Source organism: Alexandromys fortis, unplaced genomic scaffold (genome assembly GCF_014885135.2).
Source record: "Alexandromys fortis isolate MF-2015 unplaced genomic scaffold, M_Fortis_MF-2015_v1.1 scaffold_84, whole genome shotgun sequence".
Classification (NCBI taxonomy): domain Eukaryota; kingdom Metazoa; phylum Chordata; class Mammalia; order Rodentia; family Cricetidae; genus Alexandromys; species Alexandromys fortis.
In genome coordinates this window covers 6,940,948-6,965,399 of record NW_026068017.1, presented here as the reverse complement: position 1 = coordinate 6,965,399, position 24,452 = coordinate 6,940,948, and the positions used below count along the sequence as shown (strand labels likewise).

General features: G+C 45.7%; 1 protein-coding gene across 1 annotated transcript in view; it reads left to right on the top strand.

The window, feature by feature from the left end:
- Positions 1-15,872: 15,872 nt before the first annotated feature.
- Positions 15,873-24,452, top strand: part of Pirt (phosphoinositide interacting regulator of transient receptor potential channels) — a 14,515-nt gene continuing 5,935 nt past the window's right edge. Inside the window, exon 1 of the mRNA XM_050162492.1 lies at positions 15,873-15,978. The gene's annotated coding sequence lies outside the window, so the exon portion shown is untranslated. The remainder of the gene's footprint in view (positions 15,979-24,452) is intronic.

Below are 24,452 nucleotides of genomic sequence, written 5' to 3'. Positions count from 1 at the left end.
CTTGCTGTGTAGAAGCCTTTTTATTTCACATAACTCCATTTGCCAACTCTTAGGATTATTCTCGCTGTGGTTGGAGCCCTGTTCAGGGAAGCTTTGTCTATTTTATTACGCTTTCCTTCAGTAGCTTCAAATTTGGTTTTCAGGTCTCACTCTATGCCCTTTGGTCTGTTTTTCCATTGAGCCTTCTGCACAGGAACAAGATACCAAGTCTCACCACCAACATATGCAAACCAAGCTTCTCAGAACCATTTGTTAAAGATGTTGTCTTTCCTGCAGCACGTGTCACTAACAGCTTTTGCCTCACCCATGTGCATATGGTCAGCACTAATTGGACTCAAGGAGTTAGCAATAATATTTAAAAAAAAAAAAAACAGGATATAAAGCTGGGAGAAAGATGGCTTGAAGTATCCCAAGGAAGATGGGGGGAGCTAGTAGAATGTGGATCTCATCAAAATACACTGTATACAAGTGTAATGGTGTAAGCAAATGCAGACAGATTGTCAAAATATAGACAGCTTTAATGGAGGAATAGACTTACAGAACCACCGTTCCCTCTGAGACCAGGAAAGCAGAAGCAAGCGCTGGGAGCTCGCTCGCCAAATTTATAGGCAAACTTTAGCCTGAGGCGAACACGCCCCCTAAGGGGTGGGACTTATCCCTACATACAAGCATGGAATTGTCAAAGAATAAATAAAATGTTATTTAATTTTTTTAATTAGTTGATTGTAGCTGTGTGGGTTTATCTCTGGGCATGTTATGCAATCCCATTTGTCTACAGACCTGTGTTGTATGGGTACCATGCTGGTTTTTGTTACTATAGCTCGGTAATATAATTTGGAATCAGGTGTTCTGGTACCTCCAGTATTGCTCTCCCTGCTAAGGACTGCTTTTGCTATTAGAACACTTGCACTCCTATGTGGACTTTAGGATTTCTTTTTCGTCCTTCTTTGAAGAATGTCCTTGGGAATTCGATGGGAATTGTATTGAATCTGTAGATCGTTTTTAGTTATAGCAGTTTCCACAATTTAACTCTGCCTATTCAGGAACATGGAGATCTTTTGATCTTCTGTTGTCTTTCTTTTTTTCTTTTTTGAGTCTTACTCTTTTCATTGTACCCCATTAGTTTGGCTTATTTTTAGGGTCGGTTTGTTTTCTGTGGATATTTGCTGTTAGTTTTGGTTTGGAGGGAGGTTTGTGGCATGTGTGTGTGTGTGTGTGTGGCGTGTGTGTGTGGCGTGTGTATGTGGCACATATGTGTGCATGTGTGTTTGTGCATATGTGTGTGTGGCGTGTGTGGCATGTGTGTGTCTGTGTGTGGCATGTGTATGTGTCTGTATGTGTATGTCTGTATGTGTGGTGTGTGTTTGTCTGTAGCATGTGTGAGTATGTGTGTGTGTTTCTGTGAATGAGAGATTTCCATTGAGATTTCTTTCTCAACAAGTTCATTACCAATGTGGTGGATTGAATGGCAAATGCCCCCCAAGTCTCAGGCCTTTGAACACTTGGTCCTCAGCTGGTAGAGCTGCTTGGGAAGGTTTATACGGTGCAGCCTTAGTGGAGGAAGCACATCACTGAGGACAGATCTTGAGGTTTTAGAAGCCTGCTACCACTCTCAGCTTGCTGGCTCTGCTTCATGCTCCTGGGTAAGAACGCGAGCTCTCGGTTTCCGCTCCAGCCACCGTGCCTGCTGCTTGCTGCCATACCTCTCTACCGCAAAGACTCTCCACCTCTGAAACCGTAAACCCAAATAATCCCTTCCTTCTATAGTTTGTTTTGGTCATAGTGTTTTATCACAGCATAGAAAGATACTGGTGTTTGTAAGGTTACTTTATTAAAAGTATTTATCAAGAACAACACCCACTTGTTTTCACAGGAACGTGTGGTCTTTACTCATAATCAAGGAAAACTCTCTTTGTAACAGATGGAGACCATTACAGAAAACCACAACCAATCCAAATACTCATAGCTATAAACATTCCTCTTTCTTTTTTCAGATGATTTGTGTTTGTTTGTTTATTTATTTATTTATTTTATATATATTGGCATTTATCTGCATGTCTATCTGTGTACCACACGTATGCAGTGCCTCAGGAGGCCAGAAGAAGGTGTTGGATGCCCTAGAACTATAGTGTTAGAAACCAAACCCAGGTCCTCTTGAAGAGCCAATGCTCTTAGCCTCTGAGCCATCTCTCCAGCCATGAAATTATCCTTCTATAACTGCTCTTGCTTTGTCACAGAGGTTCTGGTAGACTGTGCTTTCATTTCTAGGAACTTTCAAAATTTCTTCCCATTTTCCTGATTTTAATGACTCGGTACATTGTTCAATTTCCATGCGCTGGTCTAGTTTCTATAATCTTTCTTGCTATTGATTTCTACTTTTTGAGCTAGGATCTGATAAGATACAAGAGAATATTTCAATTCTTTTCTATTTACGAAGACTTATTTTGTGACCTAAAATGCCATCTGTTTTTTTTAGAAGGTTCCATGAGCTATTGAAATACATTCTGTTTAAGTCCATGTGAACTTCTATCATAGCTTAATTCTGAAGTTTCTTTGTTGATTTTTGGTTTGGACAATCTGTCTAGAGACAAGAGTGGAGTATTGGAATTGCCCAGGATTATTGCATCAAGAACCTATGACTTTTTTTTTTTATCCATCAGTGGTTTTGGTGTCTGTTTGCTTGTTTGCTTGCTTGCTTGCTTGCTTGCTTGCTTTTGTGAAACTGGGAACCCCAACACTTGATGCAGATATACTTACAATCATCATATCTTCTTAATGAATTATTTCCTTTATTAAATTATAATGATGTTCTTTATCTCTTCTGGCTGATTTTGATTTGCAGTAGACTTGATCAGATATCATAACAGCTGTGTATGCTAGCTAGGTTTTCTGTCAACTTGACAGAAGCCATCTGGAGAAAGGAGAACCTCAGCTCAGTAAGTGGCTCCATCAGGTTGTCTGTGAGGCATTTTCTTGATTAGTGTTTTCTGTGGGAGAGCCCAGTCATGGCAGGTGGAACCACCACTGGACAGTCCTGGGTAGTCCCGTATGGGTTCTATAAGAAATCCGGCTGAGCAAGGCATGGAGAACAAGCCAATAAACAGAACACCTCCATAGCCTCTGCATCAGTTCCTGCCTCCAGGTTCCTGCCTTGAGTTCTCGCCCTGAGTTCCCTTCATAACGGACTGCAATCTGGAAGAGGAAATAAACCTTTCTCCACAGTAGAGAAACTAAGACACTGTCATTTGGGTTTCAGTTTTTTGACAGATTTCCTCTTCATCCTTTGTCTATTTCTAGTAAGGTATGGATTTTGGTGACAACAGAGGTTGAACCCAGCTTTTAATCCAGTCGGGAAGTCTGTGTCTCTTTATTGATGAATTGAGGCTATGTATGTTTATGGTTACTACAAAGGGATGTTTTATAGTCCCTGTAATTTTGTTGGTTGTTTTCTGGTTGGCAGGATTCTTTTTCTCTCTCCAGGAGTGTTAGAGCTCTGCTGATTTGGTGTATTGATCATAATGGATTCCTTCCTAGGTCTCCTTTGTCCATCCATTCCTCTCTTGAAATGCATTCTTCCCTGTGCTCTTGTGACTAAGACCGTCTTCCACCTCTGTGTAAGGCATTCCTTTCGTCTGCAGTGATGGCTTGGTAGTCATGAACTGCCTTGGCTTGTGTTGGGCTTATTTCTCCATCAATTTTAAAAGGTAGCTCTGCTGGATCTAGCAATCAAGGTTGATAGTTACTTACTTTAAAAATCTGAAAGACATACGTCATCATCTGTCCCTGGCTTTGAGGGTTGCCAACAAGCTATCTGATGCTATTCTTCTGACTCTGCCTGTGTAGACGAGTTGACATTCCCCCTTCCAGTTTTCAGTGTTGTATCTTTGTGCTATATTTTTGTCATCTTGACTATCACATGCTATAAGGAGGTCCTTCTCTGCTCATATCAATTTGGGGTTTTAAATGCTTCTTATACTCAAACGTCTATTTCTTATCCTAGGTTTTCTCTGCCTTTAATATTTATTTAAGCACTTTCTTCCATCACATGGATTCTTCAGTTTGTTCTCTTGATCTTATCCCAGAGTTTTCTATATTAATATTTAGGTGTATTGTTTAATCAGCCTGTCATTTATCCCTAGTTTTTTTGTTTGTTTGTTTGTTTGTTTTGTTTTGCTTCCTTGTTTGTTTGTTTGGTTTGGTTTGGTTTTTTTCCTTCTGCTTGGTAGAGTCTCAACAACAATAAAGTACTTCCTTGGGCTGGGGAGATGGTTCAGTGGTTAAGAACTCTGTCTGCTCTTCTAAAGGACCCAGGTTCAGTTGCTAGCACCCATATCCGACGGTTCACAACTACATTTCACTCCAGCTCCAAGGGAACAGATGCCTTCTTCTGGCCCCCAAAGACATCTGCACAGACACGTACATGCAAAATATAAATACATAAATCTTTAAAAAAAAAAGATTTCCCAAGTACTGGTGCAATTCAGTCCTAGAGCATTTTCCTAGCATGCCCAAAGACCTGGGTTCAATTCCCAGTACTGAAAAAAAAATCCACAGTGTACAGGGAGCTGGAGAGATGGCTCAGTGGTTAAGAGCACTGGCTACTCTTTCAGATGACCTGTGTTCAGTTTCTAGCATTCATATGGTGGCTCACAATTGTCTGCAACTCCAGTTCCAAGGGATCTGATGCTGTCTTCTGGACTCTCAGAGAACTGAATGAACATGGTCCACAGAGAAAAATGCAGGTAAAATAAATCTTTTTTTTTAATTTTCAATTGTGAAAAAGTTCAAAATCAAAATTAGATAAATGTAAGAAAAATTAATTTTTAAAAGCACATGATATTTTGGGGGAGCCAATCAAAGTAAAGAGAAAACACTATTCAAAATGGGTGAGAAAAAAGACACATGGGGAGGGAACAAAATGATGAAGGAACAGAAAACATTGCCTAAGAATGAAAAATGCAGAAGTGACATTATCTGAATGTATGAAGTGGAATAAAGATATCAAAAGTTCAAAGCTACAATAGAATACAAATTCTGCCAGACATGTAGGCAAAAAGAACCAGTGGGGTTAAAAAATGAGACGTTAAAAGAGCTGCTTCCTCTCAGTATGGAGCCCAACGGTTACTGTATTGAATGGGGTGGGAAAATGAACTGTGCCCTAATGGACCAGTTTCTGATGCCTGTCACTACTACAGTAGATTAGCGTCATCTAGTGGCCACACTCAGTTTTACATTCTGTAAATTGAAAGGAATCTAACCCTTCGCTTCCCAAATCATACCCACCCACCACCATGCCCACAGAAAGTGGATGATGCCATTCCTGCCCTGGTGGTCCTGGGTTCTATAAGAAAGCAGGTTGATCAAGCCATGAGGACAAGCCAGGAAGCAGCACCCTTCCATGGCCTCTGAATCAGCTCCTGCTTCCAGGTTCCTGCCCCGTTTCAGTTCCCGTCCTGACTTCCTCTGATGATGAACTGTGATTTGGAAGTGCAATTTGAATGAGCCGTTTCCTTCCCAAGTTGCTTTGGTCACGGTGTTTCATCACAGCAATAACAGAGCAATCAGAAAGAGCAGCTGCTGGACACTCACGTCACTGTCTGCGTTCACTTAGTTCAGTCCCTCAAGCCAGAGGATTATCATCCAGCCAGGCAGAAACGAAAAGTCGCAGAACTCTGAGAAGGCATTGAGCCTCCTGGGAGTTTTAGAGTGTCTACACCTGTATCCCTTGGCTGCTTTTCCTGTTGATGTAACAAAATTCACAAGGAATGTGTGTCTATTTTGACCCCCTGAAGTTGGTGCCAGGGATAGGGACATTGCCCCCGGTGAAAGGGTCTTCCCAACTCAAGTAACCTAACCAAGAAAATCTGCCTCAGGCCCAGAGGCCCCTCTCCCAGGTGATGCTGGACCTCATTGAGTTGACAATGGAGAGATTAACCATCACACTGAATTTCGAGAATCAAGCACACTTACAGCCGTTTGGGTATTTGCCAAGATACTGTCTTCACCCTGGAGTCTTCCAACCTCCTGGCACGGTGAACACACAAGATCCGCCCATAGTAAACAAAGACAGTGCAAGCCCGGAGGTTCTAATGGAACCAATGACTTCTTGTTACCCTGGGAAAGACTTAGCGAATTTTTCTTTCTGGTGTTTAGAAACACTGTTTTTACCTCAATTAAACTTTTCGGGGCCATGGTGGCACTTGCAGGCATAAAGAAAGGCTCCAGCATGGCTCTCTATGGCCAAGTCTGCCTACTTAGACTGTACAGAAATCGAGAGTGTGGCTCCATCACTGGCTTGGCAAACACAGTCATCAGGTCCCAGTACCCCCTCCTCTATTAATTTTGGGGAGTAGGCAGGACAAGGTCCCTATTAATTTCACTGTTATACTTTATAACAAGGGTCTGGGGACACTGCTGTCACTGGCTGACACTCTCTAATCTATTTTTTGAAAACTCCACCAGGGAGGACAGTTTGATTCAACTAGGTCCACAGAGAAATTATGTGAACGGACGCATGAATGTCAATTAAAACTGGCTAATGGTCCTGTGTGGCGGGTTGGGGACTTTAAGGGCTGAGCAGAAAGGGCGCATCCTTTGGGTTGTAGCGCTCTGTAAGGAGACCTACCCACAGCAGTGATGAGATCCTTAGCGAAACAAATGACCTCGTTAGTTAAGTAGGTTAGTACTCCCACCACGCTGTCCCGAATTGCTCTTCTGATTTTCAGGAGAGGTATTTCTGAGCCAGATTAAACGCCAAAATTCAGTCTGTGAAGTTTGAAAGCAATTGCAGAGGTGACTACACAGGCCAGGTGTGGTATCGCACACCTGCCATCCCAGCGCTTGGGAAGTGGATTCGGGATGACAGCAAGCGGGAGGATAGCCTGGGCAAGTGGAAGGTTAGCCTGGGCTACATGGAGAGACCTCCTCAAAAACAAACAATCAATAAATATAACTGAACAGACTAGGAGATGACACCCAGCTTATCCCCATCTACTGAGTGCAGTTCCTAAGTGTCCCACCCAGCTGGCTTTCTCCTCCAACCTGGCCCAAAACTGGAGAAGGCGGTAGATAAGATTCCTTGACTTTCTACAGCCCTTTCCTTTCCCACTTGAAGACATGCTGTTGCTGTTTTATTCCCTGAACCCATACTGGTGTATTCTTCACTCCGTCCTCTGTACACACGCACCGCAGTGTAGAGGACACTAGAAGTCGTAGATCTATGTGGCTTCGGTTCCACAGGTCAAGTCCCTGTCCATCGTGGTCTCTGCATTGTGTAAACAGAGAACCCCACTCTGTATGCTTCTCAGCCTGCATGCGTGTTCCTCTTAGGAACAGTGAGTGGCGCTTTCTCATTCAGATGGGCTTCCCCAGATCCTGTCCTGGCCCACTGCTGCTGCGTCAGTGAGATTTTCTGTAACAGACAGCCCCCTTAAAGAATTCCATGCTGGCTAGTTTTATGGCAACTTGACACCGGCTAGCGTCATCTGAAAGGAGGAACCATCAGCTAAAAAAGTTCCTCCCCTTTGATCCAGCTGTAGGGTATTTTCATAATTAGTGATTGGTGGGAAAGGGCCCAGTTCCTGGCGGGTGGGGCCCCTCCTGGGCTGGTGGTCCTGGGTTCTGTAAGCAGGCTGAGCAAGTCAGTAGACAGCTTTCCTCCATGGCCTCTGGATCAGCTCCCGCCTCCAGGTTCCTGTGCTGCTTGAGTTCCTGTCCTGGCTTCCTTCAATGGTGGACTACAGTGTGGAAGCGTAAGCCAAACAAACGCTTTTCTTTCCAACTTGCTTTTGGTCATGGTGTTTCATGGCAGCAGTAGAAACCCTGCTGGCTTGAATAAGATGACTGTTCAGGTAGAAGGTCCAACAGGGCTGTCAGGGTGGCTTTAAAATGCCACCAGCATCCCCCAGCTCCATTCATTTTCTAGTTGACTCTTTGGTAGTTGATTCCACCCCTAAGACTCCTCCTCATTGTCCCCAGGTGCCCACTGTGGCGATGGTGTTCACACTCACAGCCAAAGCAACGAGAGGGTGTGAAGAGTGGACCTATGATTTGAACATCTCTTCCCAGACTCATGCTGGGATTTAATTGCCATTATAAGAGCATCAAGGGGTGGGAGATTTAAGAGGCGGCGAGCTCTTGAGGGCTCCACCCTCTCAATTGAACTCGTGCACCATCATCTTGGAAGGGGGCTCCTAATACAAAGATGGAGTTCATTGTTTTCTCTCTCTGACTCTCAACTCTCAGGCCATCCAGCCACATTAGAACTCGGCATGGAAGCCCTCATCAGATGCCAGCTCCGTCCCTTTAGACAACTTAACCTCTAGAAGTTCTTAACCAATAAATCCTTTTTTGATAAACTGCCCAGTCTGTTATAATGGCAGGGAAAAAAAATGGACTCACACAGCAAACATTCCAAGAATTCAAGTTTTGAAATTCCCTCCCACATCTTCCCTTTCCTTAAAATCGTGTAGATTTTTAAGTTCATCCATAAGTTCTTATACAAGCCTGCCCTGAAAGGTGGGGCCTCACCCCCCCACACACACACACACACAAACACGACATGTTGAGCGTACTCACAACATGTTATTAATAACTAAGGTGAGTAGAAACAGCAGTGTGTGGCTGCTGGACCTTGGTAATAAAGGGCACCTCTCTTCTCTCTAGATCCGCTCCTTCAGGGGAAGCAAACCGCCATTCTGTGCAGGAGCACTAGCCTGCCAGCAGCCAGCAAGAACTCCCCAGACCCCTGGAGCACATCCAAAGCCTCAGATAGCTTTAGAGGACATGGAGCCTAGGCTGCCATTTTGGCCATCACTTCCTGAATGATCCTGAGCCAGAAACCACCAGCTACGCTACTCCAATTCTTAAATCACAAAAGCTGTGTGGAATAATAAGCTTTTATTGCACTACTATGCAATTTGAAGATATCTTATTACACAGCAATAGAAAGGATGACTGTGAGATACAGGCTTTGGTCAACACTGTGGAAGACAACAGTAGTTTCCATCGTGACCTGGTTGCCACTTCTCTGAGTGCACAGTCAGACTACATTTCCCATCACCCTTGCAGCTGAATGTGGCCATGTGACTAAAATCTCTACTACAGTTTGGAAGGAAGAGATAGACACACTAGCTTTGGCCAAAAGGGTGTTCTCATGCCTCTCCAAACATTTTTCCCTTCCAACCAGACTTTTTTCTCTTTGTCAGTTCAATGCAGATAGCGATGACAAGGCTCTCGGAGAGGCCACACCCAAGACAGGAAGAGCCTGAGTGTTTGGGTAGTGACATTAAAAGGGGAAGCCTCAGCTGACCAGACACCTGATAAAGGTTATTAAAGAAATGTAAAATAAATAAGTCACAAATATGTTGACTGTTTTTCTTACTTCAGACTAGACTCTTTGTCCAAATAAATAAATACTTTTTTTCTAAACAAAATAGCAATGTTTGGAAAGAGAAAAGAGTTAGTGGGTGGACCCCAGAAGTCTTTGACCCAGAAATATCCAGTGGATCAAGCATGTGCACCCAGCAGACTCTGTTAAGGGCCATGTTACATTATGTTAGAAGAAAGAATGACAAAATACATATAAGAGAGATCAGACGGCAAACCAGAAGCCAGAGAGGAAGAAACCGCCATCCTGCTCTCATGAACAGTGATCTCCCAAGAGCTAACCATGGTCTCCTGGGAACTGCATTAATCCCTTCCAAGCACAGTGCTCACCAGGACCTAGTGGCAGCCTGCTAGAGCCCACCTCTTACCACTGCCACACTGGGGACCAAGTTTCCAGGTCACAAACCCTTACGGGCAGAGCACATCCAAACCACGGGCAGCATCTTCAGCCTTGAGGCAGACACATCAACAAACGTCTTACTCTAGTTTTGTCCCTCCAGGTATCTTGGAGAACAAAAATAAAGCAGGCAGCTCTCACCTAACGCACCCTCCTTCCTGGGAACACCTATCAAGATACTCTACCCCAAGCCCGCAGAACTGTTGTAGGCACTGTATCTTATACCCAGGGAAAAGCATCTTTGCAACAGTTTACTCATGCATGCGTGGAAGCAGATGTTTATTAAGACTCCCACAGTACAGCACAGCCTGTAAGATCCAGGAAGGCCTGGCTGCCGGTAACAACTTCAGCTTACTCCTGAGTCCATCTTTGTGTCCTCCCGCTAACTGCCTCTCAGTTAAGTCGGGTGTCTGGATCTTGACGTCTGGTGTGCTCTAAAACTTGTATAGTCTTACTAAAATGTTCTACCCTCTGTTGAAATCTCACAGTTTGAGACCCCTCACATGGCAAGATGAAGGCGCAAACACATAAATCCGTTAAGTGGTTCAAACGTTAGAAAGTCTTAATTCTCTGAAATAGTCACATTGTGGGAAGTATTTCTGCAATGTTGTATCTATAGACACAGACCGTGAAATTGGATTTTCTAATTTCAAATCCAGCGTGAATTACTAAACCAGATTGACCTAGGACTATTCAAAGTAGACTTCAGAAAGCATTTTTACCCAGTATTGACCACTAGATGGCAGCCACACCCCAGGAGCCGGTTGCTACCTCCTCCATGGGGGGGGGGGGACTCCATGCCTTGCCTTTCTACTTGGAACATCACCCTGTCCAGTGTTTTCCGGAAACTCGGACAGGACCTAGCCGCTGAAAAGGACAGGTCCTAGCAGATAAGAACGGCCTGGGAACCGCATCCCTCCAGAAAGAGAGAGAGAGAGAGAGAGAGAGAGAGAGAGAGAGAGAGAGAGAGAGAGAGAAGATGGTTCCCGTCCTGCCCTCCCACTTCTTTTTTTGCAAACTCTACCTGTAGTTTTATTCTTCTTGTCTCCCAGAGGACTTCTTCCCGTGAGAAAATTTCCTTTGTCGTTTTTTGCGCTCCTTTTCCCTAGGCAGCTCCCAGATGGATGCTGTCTCACGCCACCTGCTCGGCTCACAGTGAGGAGAAGGGGCTTTATCCCCTAGAGTGCTCCTCTGGGAACTTAAGACATTTGAGAACTGCCAGGTGTGCGGAGCGCCAGGCAGAAACAGAGAAAGAAGAAGGCGGATAGGCTGGGACGAGGAGGAAATGTTTAAAGACAGAAGTGAGAGCTGGGACGCCCCGCTTCCCCACCTTACCCCACCCCACCCCCACCCCCGCTCACATCGGCTCCCAGACATATTTCCCAAGAGTTGATGAGGGTTCTCTGCATTTTCTATGATGATGCTCTGCTGTTGTGTTACTGCGATGTACAGATAACAGAGCAGCGCAAGAGACAAGAATGTGAGCATAGGAACTTTTTTATTGTGCTCTTTTTCCCCGCTGCCATGTTGTCCCACCTTGGAGGCCTCAACCCAAGATCCCACTCAGGCTCGGCCCCTAGTGTGCTTTGGCAAGGGATAATAAGGCCTGTGGAAACCACTGCTCGGAACAGGGCCTCCTCCAAAGAGAGCTCCGGAGATCTGAATGGCTAGCGAGTCCCTGTGTCTTAAGTCTGTCTTCCTGTGAGGCATTTGAGTCTTGGTCTTGGTGACCTGTCGCACTGTACTATAGCAGAGAAGCTGCAGGTCTACCTGTACCACAGGCTACTGTAAGGACCAAGCAACGTACAGACACTGCCAGGTACCGCATCTGATGATCATAGAGTTGGGAACCTCTTCTGGACTGAGGCACTGTAGGAGAATCTGAGGCCAAAGCCATAGCAGAATGAGAGACACAAGCCGCACAGTGTGGACAGAAATATTCAATGACTCAAGAAGGAATATTCGGCCAAGACCAGAATGTGAGGAAATGACAAATGCATGAGGTAATGCGTATGCCAATTAGGTCAGTTTATCCATCCTATATATATGCATCGTATTGTATAAGATAGGCACATACATGTTTATTTGGTGCTTTCATAAGACAATGATTTTTTGTTTCTCTCTTTTTTAAAAAATATTTATTTATTATGTATACAATATTCTGTCTGTGTGTATGCCTGCAGGCCAGAAGAGGGCACCAGACCTCATTACAGATGGTTGTGAGCCACCATGTGGTTGCTGGGAATTGAACTCAGGACCTTTGGAAGAGCAGGCAATGCTCTTAACCGATGAGCCATCTCTCCAGCCCAACAATGATTTTTTTAAGGAGAAAAAAAAATCACTATGATATGAGAAATCTCCTAAGTCAGAAAAGCTGATATCCTCCATAAATAAAGGGGGGGGGGCAAAGGAAAGAGAATCCTGACTAGAAGTGTCTCAGGATGCAGGGTACTAAGAGCCACACCTGCGTGCTGTGTGGATCTTTTCAGAAGAAACTGCCTGTAAGAAGCTGACAGTCGACCCAGGGCTCACACCTTTAATCCCAGCACTCAGGGGGCAGAGGCAGGCGGACCTCTGAGTTCAAGCCCAGCCTGGTCTACAGAGAGAGTTCCAGGATAACCATAGCTACACAGAAAAACCATGTCTCAAAAAGAAAAAGAGAAAAAAAAGTGAGTGGTACACACTTGAGGGCTGAGTGAGCACGTGACAAAGGAATGTTTCAATGCCTTGGATGGTTCTGACAGGCTTGGTGTTGAAATAAGAGCGGCGGGCTGTTTCCCGCCACCTGGCTAGCTTTACCCGAAATAATTACACAGAAACTATATTCTTTTAAACAGTGCTTGGCCCATTAGTTGCAGCCTCTTATTGGCTAGCTCTTACATATTGATCTAACCCATTTCTAATATTCTGTATAGCCCACGAGGTGGCTTACCAGGGAAGATCTTAACCTGTGGCTGTGTTGGGTGGGAAAATCATGGCAACTGCCTGACTCAGCTTCTTTCTCCCAGCATTCTGTTCCATTTACTCTGCCTATCTAATTTTTTGTCCTATCAGAGGCCAAGCAGTTTCTTTATTACTTAACTAATGAAACAACAGATTAGAAAGAAATCACTCCCACATCAGCTTGGGCTACAGCTTTTTAAACCAGAGAAAGGAAGGAGGGACAGGCACTTTGATCCATGCGATATAAACATGTCTACCTTACAATGATGCTTGGAAGAGTTGAGTGAAATTTGCTTCAATTAAAAAAAATGGGCAAGAGGGAAACAAATTTTTACAAAGAATGAGCATTGGTCATTGTTTCTTCTGCATTGTGGGCACACACAGTGGTTAACTGGGAAACTTTTCCAATTTGTGTATGTTGAACACATTTCATTTTTTTTTTTAATTGAGGAAAAGCCCTCCAAGGAGCTTGAGAGACTGTTAGGAAAAGCAGGGAAGACACAAGACATGGTTATCAAGTGTGATAGGTCAAAGAACAACTATGAAGGTTCAGAGGAGGAAGGTTACAAGGGAGGGAGGCCAATCTTAGTCAACTAAATGAAGATGAGCAGAAAGAACATTCTAGAAGGAGCAGGTCCACTTGCACAAGCAGAGAGACTCTAAGTGGCAATGCACTGGTCACTAGTTTTTACTAAAGAAACCAGTTGATCCTAGTTTGTTCGGATCATTCCTACTTTCAGCTCTGAAATCTAGTGTTGGAAACCCATCCATCCCTACACATGGAAGGTTAGTCACGCTAGAGTCCCTGATTATGTGGAAATTGGATTGACCAGGAAAGGGGCAGCAGAACCTAGCTAGAAACATTGTGAGCTACAGACTTGGAAATGAGTCTGAAAAAGAGGCAATTGCTGGGACTTATTTACTGCCACATCAACGCCAAACCTCAAGAGCAGCTCATCAGCTCAGGACACCCAAAGCCTCCTACCCTAGAGCAAGTTGGCTTCTTACTTCCTCTGTTCTGCTAGAGGGAGCCTACAGATGGCATAGTTGCTGTCTGAGTCTGACCCCTAATTTCATCTGAATGTATGTCTATATTCCGCATGCATATATTGTGAATACACATTTCACGTGTATATTCTTTAGGCAATTGCAATATGCATCTTCTCATTCATTCACTGTTTAAAAAGCAAAAACTCTCCATGGTGGCAACCAGCAAGATGACTCAGTAGATAAAGGTGCTTACCACCAAGCCTTTGATCAAGGCAGTCAACCTGAGAAGTAGAATAAAAAAAAAAAAAACCCTACCCCCACCAGGCGGTGGTGTCATATGCACAGTCAGACAGATCTCTGTGAGTTCAAGGCCAGTCTGGTCTACAGACCGAGTCCCAAGACAGGCTCCAAAAGCTACAGAAAAACTTTGTCCAAAAACAAACAAATAAATAAATAAATAAATAAATAAATAAATAAACCTACTCCCAACTCTGACAAGTTGTCCTTTGACCTCCCTACACACATGTCCTGTCACACACACCTGATACACACACAACATAAATAAATGTAAATTTAAATTAAGAATGCTAACATCAATAAATAAATTGGTCAGTTAATAAATTAAAGCTTAGAGAACTAATTTGTGCAAGGCCAAACAGAGAATGACAATATACCTCCTTATCTGCCATGTGGGGCTTTGTAAATAGTGAATTATTATATAGATAAAATGCCTAGAATAATGACTGGCATAGAAGAAATCAGTTAGGGCTTATGGATCAACTCTTATTGATGGTTAGTTTTGCACCACGTAGCCACACCCTACAGGAAAAGAAAGCACAGAAGTCTGAATTTAAAGGAAAATAAGTTCTTGTCTGCATTGCAGTGCAATTTATCCCAGGGCTCCTTGGCACATGGCAGCTCCAGTTTTACAAGCCAATCTGAGCATAAAGGAAGAGGCACCAACATTAGAGAAGTGACATCCACTAAATTCTTCAAACTCAAACTCCCCTGAGTCCTCCCTACTATCTGTTCCCTCCATGGCTCCCTAAGTACAAGTGTTCAATTTTCACAGAGGAGCCAAGCTTGCTCACATAGCCCATCCCTCTCCCTGCAAAGCCTTCCCTAGTAAGAATTCCCCCCATCTTTGCAAGTTAAGGAAATCAAGACACCTGAGATGGAAGAGCCCATGACTTTGATCTTGACCTTAAGCTTCCCCGGATGACTCTTGAGGAAGCCATTTTACAGTCCACAGGGGAAGACCTCCACCCAATATACCATTGGTAGTAGTGAGGTACCCTTCCTGCCCCACTGCCCCACTAACAATGACTCCCATGTTCTTAAGACAGTCGGGAGAAGGACAGCAGTCAGTCTGGCCACCCGAATCTTAAATAATATCCATCACATGATGTCCATCAACGTCTTGAGAACCGGCCACACCACAGCTCACACCGGCTTCCCCGAGCACAGGCTGATGGGGTCATACAGTGGAAGGCTTTGTGCCATGTTTTGCTTCCTTATCTTCACAGATACAACTGGCCTCTCACAAAAAGAGCAATGGGGGCACTGTCGTGCCAGCTGGGAGAAGCAAGAGGGAGCTGCTTTGCCAGAGCCGTGCTCCACAGACAGACTTCTGGTCTACTGGTGTTTTGCAGAGACTCATACTTGTGAGACCTGGGATGTCTCCAGAGGCATTCCTCCCATCCTGGAACTGAAGTTGTTCCCTAACTCTACACATACGTCTCCAACATCCAACGCAGTTAGAGAGGCCCATATCTCACCATCAATCCTGTCTCAGCAGGCTCTGAGCCAGGCATAACAGATAACCTGCCACCGGCACCTCAAGCCTCCTCCAACCCAGAGCCTTGCAGGACTGCGGAGCCCAGGTCGGGAGTCATCCTGCCCACCCATCAGCAGCCAAGTACACACTTCTCCTGAAACTCAAAGGCACGCTGCAGAAAAGCTTCATTAATTTTTCACAAGATTTGTCTAATAGTGGCTGAGCAGAGCTGAGAAAGCCACATTCAAGTGCCTGTGCCAACAGCCTGCAAAGAGTTAACCCATTAGGCCACATCCTGGTGAGCTCATCCCTGCTGGAGCCTGCTCAGTGGCTGGGATTCACAGCTCACTGACTCTGACTCTGGATGTGGCCAGGGTGGCTTTCTCCAGCTGGGATGAAGGACTTGAGCAGAAACTCATCGCCGACTTCTTCCCTGTGTGAGCGCCCACTGAGTCCCAGGTCTCCCATCTTCCCCCGGTGCGCGGTAAGTAAGGAAAAGAAGCCCCACCCCCGCAGCCCTTTGCTATGCCTCCCTGAAAGAAGGAAGGTTTGAAGTTTGCTTTAGAGTGTGTTGAGTCTCTGAAGTGGAGTTGGAAGGCAGTGTGAATATCAGAGAAAAAGATGGGACAAAATCAGCTTCAAGCAGGTTGCTGGGACTACCGGGAAAGACAGACAGAAGTGCGGTGAGCTGGGGGCCTCTCACTGTACACCTGGGAAAAGATAGCATGTGCTTGGGCAACTCCTAGCCTTCCACCCTTGGAAGCCGTTAAAGGGAAGGAGTGAGCAGGGACCCTCTGATCCGGCAGGAGCAAAAGTGTCAAATTGTGAAGTGCAAGGACACCCATAGACCCCGAAGTACCGGGTACAGATCATCTGCCCCTGGGCATCCTACATCCAACCTCGGCAGCTGCGGGCTTGTCCCTCCTTCCTGCAGGTGTGGCCGGTACCCGGGGCAGGTGCCAGGGAAACAAGGTGGAGTACCCTGGCTTGGACAGTCTTCCTTTTAGAAATGACGGAGCAAGACAGATACATAAAAGCCCAGACAAAGGCATGGCTCCCTCAGGCAGAGGAGGGCCGTGGGGACTCCGCCCCTCAGTAAAACCAAATGTAACCACACATTTCCCCTGAGCTGTTTTTCCGCTCTGTAGCCCCAATGGCCCGTGTACTAGTTGTGTGGCCTGAAGAGCAAGGTGCGTGGCGTCCTCAAGATAACTCTGACCTTAGAGAAGAAAGTCCCCTTCCTGAGAGTGCTGTGAGCTGGGGACAGATGGCGTGAGGCCATGTTGACAGCAGCAACACACTCCACACTCTCCAGTCTCTACACTATCGGGCCAGGCACAGGGCCACACATGCCTTATCAGGGGACTAGACATCACCAAATGAGCTCCTGGAAGTGGGATAGTACAGCAAGAGGAGATAAAGACCCTGGGGGTTGAGAGAGAGAGAGAGAGAGAGAGAGAGAGAGAGAGAGAGAGAGAGAGAGAGAGAGATCTGCTTCCCACCCACACTGGGTCCTGCTCGGGAATATGAAACCGTTGCCATTCCCTAGGCAAAGCCTGTGGCCTGCCTTCCGCTCTCCCCACCAGTCTACTGGCCTCCATGCTCTGAGGTCATCTGTACCCTCCCCTCTCCTCTCCTCCATGTCACCAGGTCCTTGCAGTTCCCAGAATAGCCGGGTTCCTATCAGAGCTCTCTAGGTGGAAGGGTCTGGGGAGGAGGGACAGAGGAGTCAGATAACTCCAGGCCTGAGTGAAGCAACAGAGTGGGGCCTCTTTTTAACATTAAGGTAGCTAAATGTGTTTGTTGTGCATGGGGCACCCAGTTTCCACTTGAATTTTTAGTCAACAATGGATGCATTTGGGGTAGGTGATAGCCAAATCAGTGTTAGATCACTCTGAAGCTTCTAAAAAGTATCTGTTGTTAACTTGAAATCAAATTCGGCTAACCACTCTGTCCTTGCCCTTACTAGATAGACATGAGAACCCCATCTAAACGGATGCCACATTTCAGCTCGTTCCAGTGAAGGCAGTGGCACCATGAGAGAGTTGCGGAGTGAATTCTAAACCAAAGTGGACAGCTATACAGTGCCAGGGTTCTAGAAAGGAAGACAGTAAAGAGGAAGAAAAAAGTCAAGTGCCTTCCCCTAGGAAGAATATCAAATACCAGAATTTGAGGTCCAGCATCCGGGAACCTCAGTTTCCTAATCTGTAAAATGGGAATGAGGTTAACTGTCCCCCACCCTCTTTACAGTGGCAGGAGGCCTCAGAGACCCTCCAGGTAAAGAAAGCACCAGATGCCAGATACTGTATCCTCCGTGATGATGGTTGTGGCTTTGTGGCCACTCTGCCCCCACAGCCCCAGCCCAGGACTCAGCATCCCATCCCATGGCTCCTCAGTTTATCACAGCCCCTGCCCCCTGCCCCGCCCCTCACTCCTCATCCAAACACCCATCATGGCAGTTCTGCTCACTGACTGTGCTCCAGTTAAAGTGTCCTCCCTTCTCACCCTTCCCTCGATTTGAAAATGAAAAACAAAACTGCCACCCGGAGAGTGGCATCAACCTTAACTCTGGCTCTGGAGTCACAGACACCCAAGCCTACAGTCCAACCCCGTCTTTCTGCTCACCTAATTGCTCAGTACTCTCTGATACAGTTTCTCACCTGTAAAATGGGGGTGTGGTAGTTGCACCTCCCTTAGTGACTTCCTAGAAAGACTTGGTAGAGCAAAACAGCACATCTCTGCTGCCCAGCGGAAGGGAGTAGTTATTATCGGTGTTGACAGCAGGGTCTGGTATGAACTTGGGCCACCAGGGGGCAGTCATCACGAGGAGAGATTCTTACTAGGAAGCGCAAACAAGGGATGTAGGTCTGGCCTCCTTCCCACCAGAGTCCGCAGCTGCCTCTCAACTGTCACTGTACCGGCTGCTCTTAGACTGGAAAGGATGGTTTACAAAAGGCACGTGGAAAAGAACAGGGTCAGTGATCTAGCGATACAAAGCCAGCCAGCCAGGTTTCAACCCTCAATGGCTCCAGCCAGAACTGGAAAGAAAACCAACTCTCTGAGTAAATTGCTTTGCAGATGCGTGCAAAGCCCTATCCTACCCTGCCCAAAACTCCTCTATTTATTTAACCATTTAGCAAAGTTCTGAGCCAATGCTAGACAGTACAGGAAGTTGACGAGATTCTGCTCCAGCCCCAAGGGACCGGGGAAGAAAGAGCTTCTCGAACTGGAATGATAGTCCTATCCAGTCATCTTCAGAGTCGTGATTCACTTCTTCCCCCCCTTACAATTCCTCCCATTAAGTGATGCATTTCAGGCCCTTCAGACTCTACTGTAGGAGAAACGTATTCAGCCCATCTTATCTTAGCCACTCATTCTCAGCCTGCAGGTCATCCGCAACAAGCCATTGGCTGGAGGGTGGGTATTGAATGTGTGAGGAAAAAGCCAAACCTTCCCTCTCACCGACACCAGTCCTCTCCCATCTCCATATTTGGCATCTCCATATTCCTCCAGGTACAAAGAGGCAGGGAGGAACTGGCGAGAAGGTGTCCTTCCATCTGCCCACGTGCAACTCCCTGAGCATCTTCTAGTTGCTCCCTCCATTCCTGCACTGTTCTGAGCTTTGTCGGTTCAGCTGGTTCTTAGCTACTTCTAGAATATCAGAGAAATGGGAGTGTACAGTGTTTGTGTTCTTCTGTTGCTGTTCCAGGATGTCTTTGTGGCTCATGCATAACGTTATGTGTGTCAGAAGTTGAAACATTCCATTGTGCAAATATCCCCAATTTATTACCCTCCCCCAACATAAAGCTTCTACAAATATTCTTACACACAGGTTTTTTTGTTGTTGTTGTTTGCTTGACTCTCTTGTTTACATATGTGCTTAATATTTAGGAGTAAAACAGCTAGGTCAAGGGACAGGTGTGTGTTCAACTCCACGAGACTCCTAGTCTGCACAACAGTGCAGGAAAGCTCTGTTTGGTCTACACACAGGGCAGCGAGTGTGATGGTGGGAGAGTTTGACACTCTAGTGCATGCATGGTGCTGTCTCCTTGGTCTTTGTGTTGCACTGTCCTATCAAATGCCAGTGTCACTTTTTCATGGGTGTTTGTGTTTGTTTTTTGTCTTGTTATGGGCCTGATAATAGCTTGCCCATTTTTGGTTGTTCAAGAGAGACAGATCCCTAGAACATATTGAACAGACCTATTACCTTCTGCCACTTGGGGGGAGAGATCCCCTTTTGATGATTTCATTAGGGGGAAAGCACAAGTTTTTAATGCCAATGGCAACTTCCTTTTTTAAATTTTTTATTTATATTTTATTTCTATTTTACATATAAATGTTCTGCATGTTTACCTGCATACCAGAAGAGGGCATCAGTTCCTATTATAGATGGTCATGAGCCACCAAGTGGTTGCTGGGACTTGTATTCAGGACCTCTGGAGGAGCAGCCAGTGCTCTTAAGCCCTGAGCCATCTCTCCAGTCCCTCCAAAGGCAACTCCTTAACCCCATGTCTCACAGACCCTGGGAAAAGGAACTGAGTCCTCCACTCAGATACAATTTTAATAACACTAGTCTTCATCTGTCATGGAGGATCTAAGGAATTGTTGCAGGAACCCTTTAAGAACAATATGCCAGGTTGTTAGGGGACAGAGGCAGGCAAAGCTCTGTGAGTTCAAAACCTGGTCTATTCAGTGAGTTCTCACCCAGCTAGGGCTACATAGTGAGACCCTGTTTCAAAAGAGAGACAGAGAGACTGGCCCAGAGCCTTCATGATAGCTCAACCAGTAAAGACACTAGACACTAGTCATGGAGCCTGATGACCTATGTTCTGTACTGCGATCCGCACAGTGGAGGACTAGAGCCTCCTTCCACAAGCTGTTATCCGACTTCAACAAATCAGCTGTGCACATGTGTGCCCGCATAAACACATGTGCAAAAAAGAACAATGGTGAGCCACCTACTGACCTCACCTCTTTCCAAACCCAAAGAAGCAATCGTCTTTCAGGAATGGCAGAGGCTTTCAGAATGTTCCCATGGTGTTCCTGGACCACAGGCCCCCTCTATTCTCTCCTAATGCCTCTCCTCGGTGCCTTCTGGACCTTAGAGTTTCTCATAAAGAAATTCCCCAACTCTTCCAAGTTCCCCGTGATACTGATTCCTTCCTTTGACTTGAATTAAATGCGGACGAACAGATCCACTGTCTGCCATATAGCTCCTCCCCCAGAGCCTCCCAGAAAGGGAGCACTCCTTCCTTCTCTCACAACCCCTAAGTACCATCATCCCAGCTCCCCAGTGTGCTTTATCACCCTCCTGATAGAAACCTCCCATTGGAGAACTGTGGTGCATCTGCCATGGGGCTTCCAGACTTCAAGGATCAAGGTCGGACTTAAATTTGAGTTTCAGAAAAACAATAAGCATTGTGACAATAAAGTCACAATATAATATAATACTGAAAGCACACTTTCTACTTTTAAAAATATCTGCTTCCTGTTTCAAGTTCAAGTCCAATGGAACGCTCTTACTTTAATGTGGCAACGCTGTGTGTTATGTATTCCACCTGTCTCTGTTAACTGGAATCGCCAGCTAAACATTAACATTTTTTTCTAAGCACCTTGCACCTGGTCTCATAGTTATCTTCCCATCTTGTCCTGCTAGCTCTGTGTACCTCCTTCCATCTCCTTGGCTACAGCCAAACACCAAGCTGCCCTGTCTTTAGCCTGAACTGCTTGCAAGTGTCTCTAAATTACTGTCATACTTCTTTGCTTCCTCTGCACCTCCCCATCCTGCAGCCAGAGTGATCTACCTAGTGTGCAAGCGTGCAGTTGATCTCTCCTCCTGCCTAGCCCTCCGCTGCTTTCTGCTGCCTCTCTTTACCTGCTCCCTGATGTCTTCTGCCAGAGCTACTCGCTGTGGTGAATGTTTGAGGCTTTGCTGACTCTGTGTGCGCTGTTAAATCCACTGATATTACGAAGCAGAAGCAGCGGTAGACAGCACATAAACTAGTGAGTTTATCAGTATTAACATCCCCCCTCCATGAAAGAAAAGAAAATTAACTACTTGTTTAAGATTCCAAAATTCTACTTTGTGGCAATTGTAATGTATTGTAAAATATTCTTGTGAACTCTTCAGTCATTGTGAGGGGGTCTCTTGGGTCTGGAAAGATGACTTAGCAGGATTAAGAGCACTTACTGTTCTTGCAGAGGACCTGGGTTCTATTCTCGGCACCCACATAGCAGCTCACAACCACTCATAGCTGCAGTCCCAAGGGTTATCGCACCCTCTTCTGACATCTTCTGACACCAGGCACACACACACAGTCCAATGCACAAATGTAGGCAGAATATTCACATACTTAAACTTGATAATAATAAATCTGAAAATAAAAAAATAACAAATCTCTGAACTGTTTAGCTAGGCCTGGTGCTGCACACCTGTAATTCCAGCCATTCGGAGGCTGAGGCAGGAAGACTGCAAGTTTTATTCTATCCTGAGCAAGTCAACAAGACTGTGTCTCTAAAGAGAGAGATAGAGACAGAAAGCAGGTGTGTGCAGCAAGCACACTAGGGGTGCAGGTGCACCTCAATGGGAAATCCCTTACCCAGCATGTGTAAGGTCCTATGTTCAATCCCCAACACCACAAAAATTAATTTATTTACTTCTTAATTAGTTAAGTTCAGTGTTCTTGCTCTGCAACCTATAAGCAGGTGGTAACCACAGCTGCCTAGCACCTTCCATCACTTCCTTCCAGCTCCACTCTGTGCTTCCTAACTCTCCAAACTGCGCACATCTCCCCATCTCTATGGCTACAGACAAGTACCAGACTGCCCCGTCTCTCACCTGAGCAACTACTTCTAAGTGGCTCCGTCTCCAGGACTGGGCTTCTGCCTGCACGTGCAGGCTCATCATTCAGCAATGCTCTTCCTTCACGCTCAACAAGCACTCTTGCCTGTGACAGAGTTGAATTCTGCACACTGCCCCTCATCCAGTGTCACGTTCTCTCCTCCACCTCCCTGTGCCTAACCCCCTGATGGGTCCATTAGCTTTCTTCCTGTAAGTTATGTTTCCCAGGAGCTTTTCTGAGAGTCCCCAAGACTAGCATCACCCTGTAGGTGTTCCGCCGAGTTCCTTCCGGGAAGGCTCGCCTTCAGTCTTCCTCTTCCGCTTGCCCCACCTGTTAGCATCAACATCGGCCACAGAGTTCTCCTGGATTTGGTCTATCTGGCTCCCAGCTCCATCCCTGGCACATAAAAGGCCCGAACTAATGTTTTCAGTTGTCAGACTGGTGGAGTGTGTGGTGCATGGCTACATTCCCAGGATGCGAGAAGAGGTCTGTCAGGAGTTCCAGGCCATCTTTGGAACTACGTGGGATAAATTCCCACCTAGGTTCCATGAGATTCTAACAGGGAAAAAAGACAAAAAACGGAAAAAAATAACAAAAACAAAAAAGTGATTAGTGATTTTAAATGTTCTCACACAAAGATGTTCTAAAATGTTTAAGGGAGTAGATGTACTAATTACTCTGATTTAATGTGGCACCTGTTGGGGAGCTGGTTCTGGGACCACCCCCATGGATACCAGAATCTAAGGACATGCAAGACACTTATGTAAAATGGTGCAAAATCTGTTTAGCAGTAAACGCACATCCTCCTGTGTACTCTAAATGGTCTCCGAGTCCTCTCTACATAATTGTGTTAGGCTGTGTCCCCAGGGGAAATGTCTGCCTCCCAGCTGCCTTCCCCCTGCATGCCTGTAGCTCTGGATACCTGCTCAGAACACCCAACAGGGTCCTCATGGGAAACTCGGGCCTTCTGTCATGTTCTTCATTCGCCCTTGCGAGGCAATCGTCATGGAACTGTTTAGGAAGTGACGGTAAGGAGAAAAGCCCGTGTGTTCAGTACAAAGGAAATTGTTCTCAAGTTGTTTTGTTTTGTTTTTGTTTTTTTTCCCCAAAGTTGGTTGGATCTGTGGGTGCTGAGATCCAACTATGTATGCAGATCTAAATATCCTATTGGAGAGATGAGTATGGTGGGGCACGCCTTTAATCACCACCAGAGGAAGGCAGAAGCAGGCAGATCTGAGTTCGAGGTTAGTCTGGTCTGCATAGTTCCAGCAGCCCTGAAGTTCCCACAATACCCACTCCCAGCATCGACCCCCACCCCAAGTGGCCACTCTCCAGGCCTCTCCTAGAACCAATACATTTGGTTTTGAATCTTACCTAAATGGAATCTGTAGCCAAGGCACTCTGCATCTGTGTGAGACCCCTCTATGGACCCCTTCCCCCTCTGAAGATTGCAGCCCAGCTGCACGCCTAAATGAGGCTCCACCCACCAGCCCACTTTCCAATTTGGCACCTGGGAGTCACATGTCCTTCTCAAATTACTGCCCTGAAGGTAGCAGACATTCAAATCTACCTTGGTTCTGAGGCCCAGCTGTGGAGCCTTTCACTAGCCTTACCAGTCCCTCCCAGGTCCACTGCAGTGTTTAGGACTTGAAAAGCCTCCATAAAACAGTTACGCCTCTCTCCACCAAGGCCTGCCCTCTCTGGGTCACCTTTCTGTCCCCTTCCTCTGAAAAGCACACCAGTCCTTGGATTCATATCCCGTTGACCCAGGACGATCTGTCTCTATATTCTTTTTCTTTGTTTTCATTACCCTCTTTGGTAGGAAATCACCCTGGAATTTCTTGCCCTATTCTCTGTCAGGGGTATGGATGAAAGGACACCGATGTTTTTGGTGAGACACCTGTTTCACAGCTGTCCCAATATTTTTTTCCAGTTAAAAATTTTTCATGAATATGTTTGCCTCATATTCAACTCCTTTTTATCCTTCAACTCCTCCCAGATCCTCCCCATCCAAAATTTATGCGCTCCCGCTCTCTCTCTCTCTCTCTCTCTCTCTCTCTCTCTCTCTCTCTCTCTCTCTCTCTTCTCTCTTTTTTTTTTTTTTATATTTTTTTAT